The following is a 15,534-nucleotide window of genomic DNA, read 5'->3' on the forward strand; positions in this document are numbered from 1 at the left end:
GCTCAAAAATTCCCCAGGAGCTTGTGGAAGAAACTGGGCTCAGCAGTGAGATCACAGGGACTGATGAGGCCGTGTGGGTGAAGCAGCCACGTCCTCCCCCTCATCCTTCTTCCTACTTCCTCTACCTTGCAGCACAGCCCGCCCCTGCCCTGCAGCTGGCCTCCCTCCTCCTGCTCCTCTGCAGCAGGCCTCTGGCTCCAGTTTAAGAAAGGCTGGTGCTAAGCCCGTGTGCACAACAGGTTGTGCCACAGGGAGGCGGGCTCCTACTTAATCTTTCTGCAGCCATGAAGAAGGCGTATTGTCACGTTCCTGGCAAGTTCTTAATACACATTGAACAAAGGAGTGGAATAATAAATAAATGTGTTTCCTGATTTGAACACTATAGCAAAGGTACCCCAGATAGTTACTATTAATAGCATTTACAGCTGGGGATCAGAGACAGAAAAGTTGCATGCAATCACCTAGGTATCCAATGACCACCTGGGGACAGACCTGGTTTCTTCCACACCCACCATGCCGGTTCCTACACTAAAGCCCCCGGCCTGTTTTTTTCAACCACCTGCAGCCTCTTAGCTACTTCATGGGGTTCAGAGGGCTCAGACTGGGGGAGGGCCCAAGAATCAAGTGGGCAGGTTTGCACCCAGTTGGCTGGGGAGACAGTCCACGTGGGTACATGGTTCTGTGAGGGCCTTAACCCCAGGACTGGATCTTCCTGTGGTTGCGATGGCCTGAGGTCCTGAATGTGGAGGAGGGTTATTGTATTGTTACATGGGTCTCATTGTCAATTCATTTATCTAATCTTTCCCAGACAGGTCTGAGCAAGAGATTGACCTTCCAGCCTCAGACCTTGGCTCCCTGAATTACCTCACAGGCCACCTTTTGAAACAGGGCATGTGGGGTGCATGTGTGTGCCTAAGCGGCCTCGTTGTTTTAGCAGGGATGGTTTATGACTTTGGAAAGACACTCTGACACCACCGTAGCCAGGCCAGCCTGGATGCTTCCATGGCTCAGAGGGCATCCCCTTGTTTTCCTGGGAGCGCCAAGGAGCACCGTGGGAGGGCACAGATCACTCAGGGTGTGAACCCTGCGACCCCCGCTGGCATGGGAGTCCCTAGGGCAGGGAGCTGGGCCGGCAGCAGTGACTCAGCAAGGTGGCAGAGCACCCGGAGGGCCTTTCCAGGACACTTCCCTCCGCAGTCCGTTAACCTGGCAGTTAATGATTAACATCTCCCAGCGTGAAATGGCCATAGGGTGCCAGAACTTGGCACTTCGGAGGGAGGCAGGCTCCCGGGGTCTCCTATTGTACTGGCAGGAAACAGGCCCAGTCAGGGTCAAGACTCAAGCCAGGTCTTGAGGTGGGACCAGGGCTGGGGCAGTTAGTGGCAGGGAGGAACTTGAGCCATGAACTTTTCTGTCCTTGGTACCCTCCTCCCCTGCCCAGGTGCCCGTGCTTAGCCATCTCTATCATATGCCAGGCACCACGGGACACATTCACTTGAATCACTGTTGTCCCCTTGCCCATTTTACAGATGGACAGCTCACAGAGCTGAGGTGAGGCGCCCTAGGTCCTAAACCAGGCAGAACCAGAGTTCAAACCCAAGCTCCAAACACAGGTCGTGGGAAGCTTCGGAACTCCAGAGACACTTTTGCAGGACCCTATCTGTCAATTCCCCACTGCTTGAGTAGAGGAAATAAGAGATGCCCCTGCTCTACCTATCGGGTTCGGGGCTCCCTTTACACACTCACAAATCATGACTGCAACCTTAATCACTCAGAAAACCCTGCCAAGGATCCATGTCCAGCCATCAGTGCTACTAGCCCTTGTTGTACTGTGCCCCTTTGGGCTACAGGCAATTACTGAGTACATGCCATACCACCTGCAGTTTCTTGGCATTGACCCACTTTGAGGGGTTCCTTAACCATGGAAGGAATTTATTTCAAAAAGTGAAAATAAAAATATTCCAAAAAGAGCCAGGCATAGTGGTGGTACATGGTTGTAATCTTAGTTACTTTGGAGGCAAAGACTGGAGGATCATGAGTTCGAGGTCAGTGAGACCTTGATGATGATGATGATGATGATGATGATAATAATAATAATAATAATAATAATAATAATAATAATAGCTGGGGATGTAGCTCACTGGTAGAACACTTGCTTAGCTTGTACAAGGTCTTGGGTTCAATCTCCAAGGTACTGCCAAAAAAAAAAAAATTAGTTTAAAAAATTTTTTAAAAATCTGAAATGAAGCTGAAAGTTCTGTAACACAAGATTTGCTTTCATGCCTCTAGGGCTTGGGCTGGAACTATGAGTTTCTTCCTGCCTGCACCCATGGCTGGGCAGGCTCTCAGGGATCAGGAGATCTGACTCCCCTAGAATCACCCTAGACTGGTTGGAAATTGAGGTTTGCATGGACTCCAAGATTTCTTCCCTTACTCACCACAAGATGTCACTGCTGCTCACAAGGACACTGAGGAAGAACAATTTCCAGCCCTAGGTTTACTGAATCAGGAACTAGGGGTGGAGCCCAGTGATCTGTGGTTTCCACAAGCTGACCACGCATTCTGAAGCATGCTCAAATTTAAGAACCACTGGTCTAAATCATTCTGCAAATCCTGATGCCCCCGAGATCGTCCCCTCTTCAGATAGTCAGAGGAACCTAGTCTGTCACCCACCTGAAATTCCCACCCTACACATAACTTGGGCCGGACCTAGAATCTCAGAGCTACAGTTTCCTGCAAAATGAGAATGATAGTCCCACTAGACAGGATTGTAACAAGGTTAAATTGAGACAGTGTATGAAAATGTGTTTGCAGAAGGTGAAGAAGTATGTTGCAGGGGTGTGTTGTATCTGTTGCTGATTTTATTTTGAGTGACAAGCTCTAAAGAGAGTTGGAAGGTAGCTTGTTCAGGAGATCTATCCTACATCTTCTCTTCCCTCCATTGCTTCTCTATTTCTGTTTTATCTAGAATTTTCTTTCAGCCACTCAGGGAGAGCCATGTTTGACACAGCAGCTTACACCACAGGAATAGCTTTTCTGTTCTAGCCCCTGGGTTAAGTGTTTTATGTGCATGATTTTGTTGAATACTTATCTATTCCTAAGAGGGAGGTGCTACAAGGATACTGATAAGTAAACAAGAGATTAAGTCATTTGCCTAAAACCAAGTAGCTACCAAGCAGTAGGGTTGGCTTTGATTAGGTAACATAACATGGTTAGGTCTCTCAGTGGTTACACAGTGCTGCCTCTCCCAAAACTCATTTCCCATCCCTGCCTAGGGAGAAGCATGGTGCTGTAGAAAGACACTGGTTTGGGATTCAGAGTCCTGGTTTTGCCACCTTGGAGCTCTGTGATCATGGGTGGATGACTGTCTTATGTAATGTATACAACAGGACATCTGGTATATCACAGGTGCTCAATGTATTTAGAGTGTTCAACAACCTACACTCTCCCCCATTGTCCCCTCCCCAGATCAGGCAAAGATGATCCTGGGACCCATAGGGACAAAATATGTTTCCTCTGTCCCTATAATGTCCCTGAGAGGCATGTGATGAGGTGGAGTCTGGCTCCAACGCTGGTCCTTGGGCACTGCAGTGTTCCCAGGGACATCCTGCCTGCCAGTGAGGGGTCACTGGTCAAGATCGCTCACCCGCTTCCCACCAGGGCGGCTCTGAACTCCCTGGAACTGTCGGAGGAGGCATGGTGTGGTTAGGGAGGCTCCGCCCTGCCTTTTAGATAGATGGCCTTGTTTCTCCAGTCCCCATTCTGAAACTTGGCCAGCTCCCGACTCCTTGTCCAGCCCACTGACCGAGAGGTTGATTGCAGGAGCCCAGGCACTGTGGGGACTGTCCCGGGCATGGGGCGGATCAGTAGGTATGCAATGCAGAAGTCTTGTGCATTGAGCAAGGCTTGAATCCTCCTAGTTTTTACCAGATAGTTAACCTTAATTAAGCCCCATTGATACATCTCAGTTTCCTCATCTATTCATTGGGAAACTTAAAAAAATTTTTTTCTATTTACCCTACTCTGGCCTGTCAACCCCCCTTTGACCCTCCCCCCCCCCCAAAAAAAAAAAAACAGAAAATGGACTTCTGTCTATTTCCTTTACATTGGATTCATTTTCTGATTCGTCCCAATTATTTTGGATGACAAGGGTCAGAGGAAGTTAAATAGGGAGTTGGGTTCAAGATGCAGTCTCAATGCTTGGTTTTATAACCACTTTGGAAAACAGTTTTTGCAGTCTATTAAAAAGTTAAATACACTTCCACTATATGATTCAGCCATTCCATTTCTAAGTATCTGCCCAAACCCAGTGAAAGCAAATCCACACAAAATTTGTACATGGGTGTTCATAACAGCTTCATAGTCAAACATTAGAAGCATCTCAGATGTCCATCAAAGGTAAAGGAATAAAATGTGTATGTATCCAAGAGAATACTAGAAAACTTATAAGTACTGATGAACTACCAACACATGCTTCAACATGGATAAATCTCATAATAATTATTCTGATTGAAAGAAGCCAGATCCTAAAAATTCATATTTTGAGATGTCTGTGTGAATTTGACAATCATCATTTGTGCATGATTTCAGAGAATGCAAAGTAATCTACTGTTCCAGAAAGCGTGTCACTGTTTGCTGGGTAACATGTGGAGGGGAGAGAGTATCAGGGCAAGTTGCAGGGAGAGGTTATGGGGGTGTCCAGTTGTGTACTTTAAGCAGGAGCCTTTTGCTGTATGTCTACTATACCCCAAGAAAGAGAAAAAAAAAAAAAAAATCAAACAAATAACAAAAGTGAAGAAACTCACCAATCTATTTGGAAAACATCACATCACCAACCCTGTGTGCAATTGATGTCTCTGAAGGAAAAAAGGAGCGGGGTGGGTCACAAAAATATTTTAAGAAATAATGGTATATAATATGTTCCAAATATGAGGGAAAATTATATGAGGTGTACAGCTCCAAGAAGTTCTATGAACTCCAAGCAGGAAACAAAATGAAAACTTCCCCAAAACCTACTGCAAACAAAATACCTTAAAAGAGAGAGCAGGCCGACACATCCAGAGGGAGGCTCCTCTGCAAAAACCAGGATATCTGAAACAATCAGGAAGTTGTTACATAAGGTCTAGTTCATCCCTCATGTGTATGCTTATGCAAATTTGAATGCAACGGAATCAATTTGATCTGTTTGTGTTCATCTGTTCTGTGAATTTTGAAATTTGCAGAAAAATGTCAAGGGTATGACCCCATTTTTGACAAACTAAAAAATACTTGCACAGGAAAATTCCAACATGTTTTTATATATTCATATAGGTTTGAGAAAAGTGTTTTAAAAGACAACAGATAATTATTGTGGTCCAGGTGTATGGGATTGGTGGGGTTTGGCAAGTTAAGGGAATTTTTTTCTTTTTCTTTCTTTCTTTTTTGGTACTAGGGATTGAACCCAGAGTGCTTAACCACTGAGATACATTCCCAGCCCTTTTTATATTTTATTTTGAGACAGGATCTTGCTAAGTTTCTTATGGTATCACTAAGTTGCTGAGGCTGGCTCTGAACTCACAATCTTCCTGCCTCAGGCTTCCAAGCTGCTGGGATTACAGGTGTGTGCCACCACGCCTGGCTATGGTAGGGCAAGTGTTATGCATTTGAGCTTCATCGCTTTTGTCTCAACAGCCTGGGTTAATTTGGTAATATAAATATGGACTCTGATCAACCCCAAGAAGGAAACTCAGTGCAGAATGACTTAATGGCTACTAAGACCAATAGTGGAACAAGACCAACTTGCTTCAAAGCACATCCAAGACTCTGCCACTGATATGTGAGCCCCTGGACCAGTTATTTATTCCATACTGAAGTTTTCCCATGTATAAAATGGAGATTGTAACAACATGCATTTCATAGGCTGTTACAGGCTTAAAGAGATTAATGCTCATTTGCCTACATTTTAAGTACTTAGATGTGTGTGAGAGACAGCATGTTTGATGCATAAATCAAATGTAAATTGCGGCACTTAGCTGCATGTTCATAGAACAAAGAGAGGATTCAAACTGGTTACAGGGATTAGTCTCCTAGTGACCCAGCCCACACTTAGTGAAGAAGCATGACCCTGCGGTCAATCTTATTAGAGATTCACTGCAAGGCAAGAGGCTTGTGTGGCTTCAAAACACAAAGGATTTGATTAGGTTTCCAGAATGGATGTAAATGGTTACCAGTCTGGTTATAAAGGAGGACATAGGAGGAAGAAAGTTGGAGGGGAGGGGAGGGGAGGGGAGGGGAGGGGAGTAAATGTCCTCATCCATCCCAGATGCTGCCATTTTGTAGGAAACCAGGGGGAATGGACCAAGGTATATGGTAGAAGCTGAGAGTCAGATATGTCATTTAAAGTTGTTAGAATCACCAGTAGAGAAACTCAAAAGCAGAAGGAGAGATAATTGAGTGGGAAATGAGGCCAGGTAATGAGGGCAGGTGACTCTGGTTGCCATGTTTACCAGCTAAGGTGTGGCCCTGGGGACTGAAGGCGGGGCAGGAGGAGCACAGCTGAGCTTTCTGAGCAGCCCCTCTGGACACCCTCAGGTGTGCCTCTGTGGAGCCCGACTACTGCATAAACAGGTGAGAGTCTCGGGGGTCAACAGGGAATTCCGAGCTCTACAATTGCCCCAATAGGAGCCCTGGGCTGTCCGCCAGCATCCATTCCTTGGTTGAGGAGGGCAGCCTAGAGGGAAGTTCTATGGCATCAGGCTCCAGGTCAGCAGGTGGGTGGTGGCAGGGTGCATGCCAAAGAATAGATCCATTTCTCAAATGGGGTGGGAATGGGGCCCTGGCTTTGTAAAACCAGGCTCCTTCCTTCCTCCCTTCCTTCAGTCCTGGGAGGTTCTCTGAATAGGTATCACCAGAGTCAAGTTGATTGCTTAGGGTCCCTTGAGTAATGTGAAGGGCCTGGCCTTTAGGACCTGCTGATTTTAGCACCAAAGCTTTCAGCAATTATTCCCAAGCCTCAGTTTTTCATTGACAAAATGAGAATGCTAAGGATATGATCATGGGGTTGCCGTGGGAATTAATTAAATGGCTGACGACGTCACTGGTGGTGCCGAGGGCCCAGTGTGCGGCAGGCCCCTTTCCTCCCATCCCATCAGAGGCTCGGCTCTTTATTCAGGGGGACGAAATGGTGCCCGTGGACCCACTCTCCTGGGGGGAAATGAGCCACTGAACAAAGAAAGGGACGGGGTTTATACAGGTTATTCTGAGGGGTGGTCTAGTGAACTCGTGTCAGTTTGCTGGGACACTCAGGAATGTGAGCTTTTTTGGTCAAGGTCTGTGGGAAGGGTCTGAAGAGGATTTGCTCTGGAGGAGATAGCGCCTCCTGGAGACCGTTTCCTTTGAGGATGATGACCCTCCTCTCTGCCTGCAGCCGACACCTGGAGGACATTCGTCTTGGGAGATGAGAGCTGTCAGTGCTTGGCCTTCATTTTCACTCCCTTTTCTTTTTCTCAGGCCTCCTTACTTTGGGAATTTCTTTTTCTCCATATCCATTAGTCTAGGTCCTGGTTGAGCCCCTCTCCACAGCCAGCAGCCTGGCTCATTTGCAGCAGCATCTTAGTGTTCCAGGGGCCTGGGCGGAGTCTGGTCAGGGCGGAGAGAGGACTGGCGGAGCTGATCCACTTCCCTGCTGCCCCCCCAGGAGGAAACCTCCGTGCTTTTACTAGAGAGAACTAAGGGGACTGAGGCCATGGGCTCAGCCCCAAACGTGCCAGTGCGGTCACTCAGGGGCACTGACTCTGGGAACACCTGAATCTGGGACTAGATGCTATTTATTGAGAGGTGTCCAGAGCAGGGCACCAGACAAGATGCTTTGGAGATCTATCACTTTTAATCATCACCACCACCCTGCAAGAAAGGTTTCTTATCTCCAATTTTAGCTGAGCTCAGAGAAGTTGGGACACAAAGCTGGGATCACACAGCCAACAAATGCCAAATCCGGATTTGAACCCAGAGAGGTGGGTCTTTGAAGAGCTCCCTCTTTTTCTCTGGAAGGCCCCTGGCCTCTATGCCAGGCTCCCAGAAGCCCGAGAACGTCTCTGCAACTCACCACAGACACCAACTGTTACTGAGGCTCCTGAACTCCGTGGGTGATCAGGACTGGGCAGGGGCCATGCGCCCAGGATTCATTCTTTATAGCCCCAGCGCCACAGGATCTGCCCTGCCCTCCTCACTGGTCTCTGATGAGAGAAGATCTGTGTTTATCAATAAAATGAAACGAAGGGCGTGAAAGTGCTTTGTACGTTGCCAGGTGCCGTGCACGTGCAAGATGACTGACTGCAGCTCATTTTCCCCTTTGGGCACAAAGACTGGTCCAGTGAAGTACGAGGTTGAATTTCCATGTTCAATACTTCTTTTGCAAAGTCATAAAGCAGAGGGGTCAAGTTCTGTAACTATGGTCACATACAGCTTTCCCTTGTCCAGGGAAGTGGAGATCGCATAGTTGGTGGTCACACTTTCCCTAAGGGATGTTCCCCAGGAAAATAGGCAAACTCAAGGAAAGGCAATGCTGTCATCTAGAAAGTAACTGAACACACTTTTTTCCTTGCAGAGTCCTTTGTCTTCTTTCTTTTTTTAGTGTCTGTTTTTTTTTTATACTCTGGTTTTAAGAAAGGTAATGCTGCAGCCGTGTGAATATTTTGAGAATTCCCGCGGCTGTGCGATCACTTTCTTCATCCAGGGAATACGTTCATTCCAGCCACACAAACTTTCATTCCTCTGCGCACATCACCTCTGTGCATCTGCACCCACGGTGGGTCTGCTCTGGTGCCTCTGCTGGTTTTCACAGGTTGGGAAGTTAGAGAAGTTTTGTCATAACTGTCTTATAGCTGGGTGGTCTGGAATGTGGATGTATTGTAATTTGGGGGAGATAAAACCCAGGGCTTCATGCATGCTAGGCAAGTGCGTTACCACTGACTGAGTTACCTCTCCAGCCCTTTTAAAATTTTTTTTATTTTGAGACATGGTCTCTCTAAGTTTGGCCTCAAACTTGTGATCCTCCTATCTTAGCCTCTCCAGCGGCTGGGATTATAGGACTATGTCACTGCAGCTAGCAGGATGGATCCTAATTTTCAAGTGACTCCTCTGTGGTTGATCGCTCTTGGTATGTTCTCAGAGTGTGTTTCTGAATCTTATCTTTCCAATTTGTTTCCAGTTTCCTCTCTACGAGATTTCCAGGGATTCGTGGCATCTGGTAGTAGCCACAAGGCTCCCGCCCGGAAGCAAAACAGGGACTTCTTGCCCCACAGAGAAGCAAGTTGGTGCCTCATCCCTGGGGTGCAGACCTCTCTGCTTTTCTTGTGGTGGTTCTGTTCTTTCTCCTTGGCCGTCTGGCTGGCAGGAGGGAAGAAGTGACGCTGCCTTTGGTTTACCTTCCAGGAAAAGAGCCAAGGGTATGGTGAATAAACCCTGGAGAGCCTGCTGCTGTTTCTGGCAACTTCCAGCAGACTGCGGCCTTTATACACGGCAGGTCCCCCACCTCAGCGAAGTGGTGCCAGAAATCCTGGCTCCTCCCTCAGCCTCAGGACACAGGTCCCTGGGATCCTCTGTTCCTGGGGTCCCTCCTTGTTCCCAGCAAGAGCAGCTAGCATTTGGAAGATTGCTGGAAGGCTTTCTCTTTTAAGAAGCTTCCAGAACAATAAGAGAGAGTGACCTGGAATTCCTCCCCATCCCATGCAAACACACACACACACACACACACACACACACACACACACACACACACACCTCACCTCCTCCAGGTAAATGAGCTTATTCTTGTTACAGAAAATCAGATTTATTTGTTGCTCATGACTGAGGCTTACGGTGATGTGCCCGGGGCTTCTGTCTGACTTGGTGCCATAAAGGCAGCAGTGAGCAGGGCAGTGGTTTGGCAGAGGAGCAAAGGTTACCGTCCTGGCTTTGTTACTCGCTATGCTATTTAATGAAGTTGCTAGCCCTTTCTGAACCCATGATATCACCAGGTGTGGAATAAAATAGCCAAGCCTCCTGCTCTCTGTGGTTCTGGATCCTCATTTGAGCAGCCCAGGGACAAGAGAATGTGCGTGGGCTGGGGCTGCTCTCCAGACAGCCTCTAGAGCACTATGCAGTGCTCTGCCTGGGCGGTACCCTTCCTTGGGGCTGGAAGCCCTGCCAGGGTGGAGGTAGCTCTGCCTTCTCCACTTCCACCCTGGGTCCTGGGCCATGGGGCTGGCACAAAGTTCATGTCTCATTAATCTTTGCTGAAGAAATAAATGCACTTAGGATTCCTGGGGTAGAAGTTCTAGCCTCGTATGCGTCCATCAGAGGACTGCTGGAGGAGAGGCTGCAGACAGAGTCGCTCCGTCCCTGCTCCTGCCAACAGCAAGGCATCCATTCTGACTTGGGGGAGAATTTCTATCAGACCAGCCACATCCTTGACTTTGGTATGTCTTCTCCATAAGAAGCTGCTCTGAGCGGGGACAGACTGCTGATGTGGGACAGGGCCACTGGGGGGTTGGGCCTCCCCACTGTGGCTTGTTCTCAGCATCACTATGTGTGAACCCAGCATCACTGATGTGTGAACCCAGCCTCTAGGAAGTGGGTGCTGAGAGGTCGTTGCATGTGGAGGAGGGGATCCCAGGAGACGGGAGGCAGCAGCCAGCAAGGGCAAGGGTGCAGGTATCAAAGAAAGGGGGAGACCTGGTGGGGCCTGCAGGGAGCCCTGAGGGGAGAGTCACCGTCTGAGGGGAACTGGCAGGGCGTGCTGTGCAGGACAGGGACAACCTCCCTCTTTAGCCTCTCTACGACACTTTGCGTGAATTCTGGCTTAGGAATGCTTCCTGAAAGTGAGGGAGATGCCAAGGTTCACACAGAGCGAGAACTCTGGGTGCTGGGCAGCAGCCCTGGGGGCACTGGTTCCATCCCCCGGTTTCCGTGGCAGGGCCCAGCGACCTGTACCACCTCCCTGTTGCTAATGGCTCTTCCTGGACCTCATTCTACTTGGCCTCTTAGTGGCACAGGATGTCACAGCCCACTGGTACACATTGGCTTTTCCTCTTTGACTTTATCAGCAGCAGAACTGGAGCCAGGACACTCTAGACTTTGGAGGTGATCCAGGAAGCAGGAGCAAGGGCACAAGAACAGTGAGGCATGAAGAGGGGAAAGCCAGCATCAGGGCGCATGCCATAATTCTATTTGGAATGTCCCTTAAAGAGTCCTGTGTTAAAGGCTGGTCCCCAGAACTTTGACATATTGAGAAGTGGTAGAACCTTTAAGAGGTAGGGCCTAATGAGAGGTTTTAGGTCATTGGGGTGTGCCTACAAAGGACCCCAGTCTCTTCCTCTATTTTTCTGTTGCATTTCAGGTGTGACATGAAAGCTTCATCCAGTCACATACTCCCACCATGATGAGCTGTCCCCAACCCACCAGAGGCCTAAAGCAATGGGTCCCCACCAACAATGGACTAAAACCTCCCAAACTGTGAGCCAGTGTAATATTTTTCTCTTTATAAATTGATTGTCTCAGATGTTTGTCACAGCAACAGAAGGTTGACTAATACCGTGTGTTATCAGGGTTATTGCTGAGAGCAATACAGCAACAGAGTAAGATTCCATGGGGACTTCTTGCGAATTGTAAATCATGCCTTGCAGAACTGTCCATTTGATGAATGGGAGCATGGAACATTTATCTGCTGGCTTCTATCTCCCAGTCAACAGTGTCCCCAGTAATATGAACTGCCCCACACTTCAGGACTATTCTTGCACATGGGTTTCCTTGGCTTCAGAAAGCCGAAAGTGGAAAGGTGGCCATGACCTTAAGTTGGGATGTTATTAATTAAAGGAGCCTCTAAGTTCAAACAGAATTGCCCACCAGACCTGGCCTGAAAACAGAGACGGGCCAAGGGGATGTGACAAGGGCACAGAGGCATCACTGCCATCCTCACCCACCCTTTCTTGTCTCTGATACTGGGTGGTAGTGTTGGCCTTGAGCTTCAGTCAACAAACAACAGCTAATGCCACAGGATCTCCATGCCCTTCTCTAAATGCTCACATATTCCCTGTTTGATGTAGTCTAGAATTCTACCAGGGCACACGGAGACACATTAGCAGAGAATGCTTAGTTCTCCTTGCTTCAGCCAAATTTTGGCAGGAATGCAGCCAGGATAAGGCCGTGGTATGAGGGTCTTCCTTGCTGGTTCTCAGCCCCTTGAGTCCATCCCAGTCTCTCTTCCCTTCTGATCCTGTGTGAGCTGAGTTTTCTGCCCTGTGCTCATGGTTGAGCTTCCACCTCCACCCTATGACCTCCAGGTCTGTACCATAGCTGAACCCTTCCTTCTGCATATAGAGCCGGTGCCCGGACCTCCCCCCCTGGGACTCAGAGTCTCCACCTCTGTGCAGCCAAAGACGAGCCTGTCTCCTCTCTTCCAGTCTCCTCCGCATCCTGGCTCTCACGTCTCACACCATCAGCCCAGACTTGCCAAACAATTCCACCCTCTTTGTCCTTCTCCATGCCAAGTCCCAGTGGCCTCCCAGCAGCCAGGCAATTTACTAAGTACTGGGCTGCTGTCATTGCTCCAGACTCACTGACGTGCTTTGAGCATTGCTCTCAGAACCCATTGAGATCCACAGGTGAGCTTCAGGTCTGCCTGTGATCATTTGTTTGATCCCACATGGTCACACCTTCCACCATATCTTTCATGGATATTATCTCTTTCCCTCTTTGAACCCCATGATCTCATAACAGAATCTCCCCAAGGGGCTTATGTCCAGCCTCTTTCCCTTCAGCTTTTCTCTTCTTCAATGCAACAGCACATGCCCAGTTCCCTCTCTCCTTCCACTTCCACTTCTTTTGCTTCTTCTCAGAAGCATTCCTGGGCCTGTCTTAGGCCTCCAGTGCCTAAGGTGGAGGTGTGGACCGAGGTGTGGAGCACCCAGGCTCTCCCATCGTCCTTTAATGGTCCCACGCCTTTGCCCCCTCCCCTGGATGCGGAAGTGACCTCAGCTCTGCACAGTCCACTCCTGCCTGGTTTGCATCTGTTTTCCTCAGGTCCTTGGGCCTGTGACCATGCAACTCTCAGATCTCAGGGTCACAAGAGCAGGGAGCAAGTTGTATGTTTCCTAAAACCAGGACCAAAACCAGGTGCTTCCGTTACCACCTTTTCTAAATTGTTTTGTTTCCACCATGTGCCGGGGCCTGGACTCCTTGCTCTTGAAGGGCTCCCTTTCTGTAGGAATGCTGAATCAGATGCTCGGGAAAGAGCTGATTCTCATTATTCCTGGTAGTCATGCTTTAGAAAGTTCCCTTAGTTTTTTTTTTCTCTCTCTCCATATAATTCTATGTATTTTTCTCCCCCCTCCCCACACCTTTTAACCCTGAAGAGGGAAAGGGGAAGGAAGGCTGGGAGGAATATACATTCTCATTTTTTCTTACAATCAGACTCAGTGCCCCTCTACCTGGTGTCTTAGCCCATTCAGGTCGCTATAGCAAAGTACTGTGAACTGGTGGCTAATGAACCATAAAGACTTGTTTCCTCAGCTCTGGAGGCATGCAAGTCCAAGATCAAGGCATAGCTCTGGAGGCATGCAAGTGCAAGATCAAGGCACAGCAGATTTGGCATTTGCTGAGGTCCTGCTTTCTGATTCATGGGCAGTGTCTTTCTTGCTGTCCTGAAGGGGTGGAAGGTGTGAGGGATCTTGAGGGCTTCTTTTATGGGGGCACTGATCTCATCCATGAGAGCTCCACCCTCAGGACCTTATCACCTCCCAACGGCACCATTTTCTGAAAACTTCCCTTTGAGGTCTGAATTTCAACATGAATTTTGGAGGGACAAATATTCAGTCCAAACATCTGGAAAAGAAATATGGCCCCAAGAATAGAAAGAGAACTGAGAGAAGAGAAACAGGAAACTGCAAGTCTGCTCTGGACCTATGAATATTCTGTCAGTTTCATTCAGTCTCTTTTGGGATTTGAGCTACATGGATCTTAAACAGGATTCTGAAAACCCCATGCATGACTGAGGAGTTAGAAATGGTATGAAATGGTCCCTGTAACCTGGAAAGATGCCAGAAAAAAGAGAAAACAGGAAAAGTATCCCCTGACACACACACAGCCAGGGATCTTGTCCAATCTTCCAATGGCTTCATAATTCCACATCTCCAATTTTGTAATCAAATGCCACCTAAGGGGCAATGTTGTGGCCCCTCTGGTGCTTCTCCATTTGAACGGTCGCTGAATATCTAACTGCACTTCGGCAACTTCTATTGATGCCTCATGAAAGGGAAAAAAAATCATTTGCCCCCTCCTCTGCCCAGTAGGAGCTCACTCTGCAAGGCTAATCACAAAGCCCTCGCAGGCCAACGAACCACAATAAATTAGCAGTCAGCACACACAAGGGATCAAGGCAGCAGACAGCAGAGGAGGTGGAGCAGGGAAGGCCTCTTCTCCTTGTCATAGGCATCATTTTGAAAATGTGGGAAAGGGTCAGGCTGTGCCTAGAGTAGAGGCTGCTAGAACTCTGTTATTTGTGTACCTGTTCCCAGAGTCATGGGCTCAGGAGTCTTGAACCACCATCGTGCTTTGATACATTGCTGTGGGTGGGGCAATCCTCCCTCCGATGGCCCAGAACAGTGGCTGGTGTGCTCTCACATTAATTGCGTGCGTGCGTGTGTGCGTGTGTGTTTGAGGGAGAAGTATTAAGACAAAAGCATGGCTGTAGCAATGGAATGGCTTTCATTATCCACAGAATATCAAGTGTAGACCCAAGGTTGTACAGCTTTAGCTCTGAGTCCTAATCCTGTCCCTGCTCCACCCACCCGCCAGATGTCCATCTTGATCTTGGCTGACCCAGCACTTAGGGAGGCTTGACTGGGAAGTGTGGGGAGGAGAGGAAGATGGGCTCGCCCAGCCTCAACCAGCTCCTGGCATTGTGCTTGCAGAGAATGGGATTCTAGAAAAATACACTATACAAAGGAGTGTGTGACTGCACTGCTCGCCCCTACACCTTGATGTTTCTAGCAACCTTCCCAAAGGGAGGCCAGAGCCCTCTCATTCCTCTGCTCTCTTCCTCCCGGAGTGAAAATGCCCTGGATCTCTGAGCCAGAACCCTCAAGGAGGGACCAGGACAGTGTTGGGTGCTCAGAGGCGGGGGTCCTGTCACCTTACTCAGATTTCTCTGGCCTTAGTTGGGCCTACCTTGGAGGCCATGTAGGAATTATGGGTTGGAGGAGGTTATCCTCAGCTCCCCAAAACATGTGCATCTTCTGCCCCCCAGTGATCCGCTCAGTCTTTGAGACAGTCCTGCTGTGAAATGATCAAGAGGAGTGTGTGATGCAGCTCCAAACTCAAGGCCCCTGTTTGCCTGATGCAGGAGGGGACACAGATGGAACCAGCCGCAGGACAAGCACAAAGTAGCCGACCACCTGGTATGAAAATCTAAATGTGGAGGCAGGTGGGCAATCTGAGCCAGTGTCACCAACCATTTCACAACCATGGTTGTGTTTCCTGCTTCATTTTCAACACAATAAAAACTGGGTAGGTCCAAAA

At 48.5% G+C, this 15,534-nt stretch overlaps 1 protein-coding gene across 7 annotated transcripts in view; it reads left to right on the plus strand.

The window, feature by feature from the left end:
- RD3 (RD3 regulator of GUCY2D) overlaps window positions 1-15,534 on the plus strand; it is a 29,706-nt gene that overhangs the window by 555 nt on the left and 13,617 nt on the right. Inside the window, exon 1 of one of the 7 annotated variants that reach the window (XM_079107622.1) lies at window positions 6,343-6,606. The exons of 4 other annotated variants lie outside the window; for them this stretch is intronic. The gene's annotated coding sequence lies outside the window, so the exon portion shown is untranslated. Of the gene's footprint in view, window positions 1-6,342; window positions 6,607-10,323; window positions 10,437-15,534 lie in introns of those variants that run through there. 2 more of the 7 variants (XM_079107624.1, XM_079107625.1) reach the window with 2 other exon arrangements.

The sequence above is a fragment of the Sciurus vulgaris genome (genome assembly GCF_902686455.1).
Source record: "Sciurus vulgaris genome assembly, chromosome: 12".
Taxonomy (NCBI): Eukaryota; Metazoa; Chordata; class Mammalia; order Rodentia; family Sciuridae; genus Sciurus; species Sciurus vulgaris.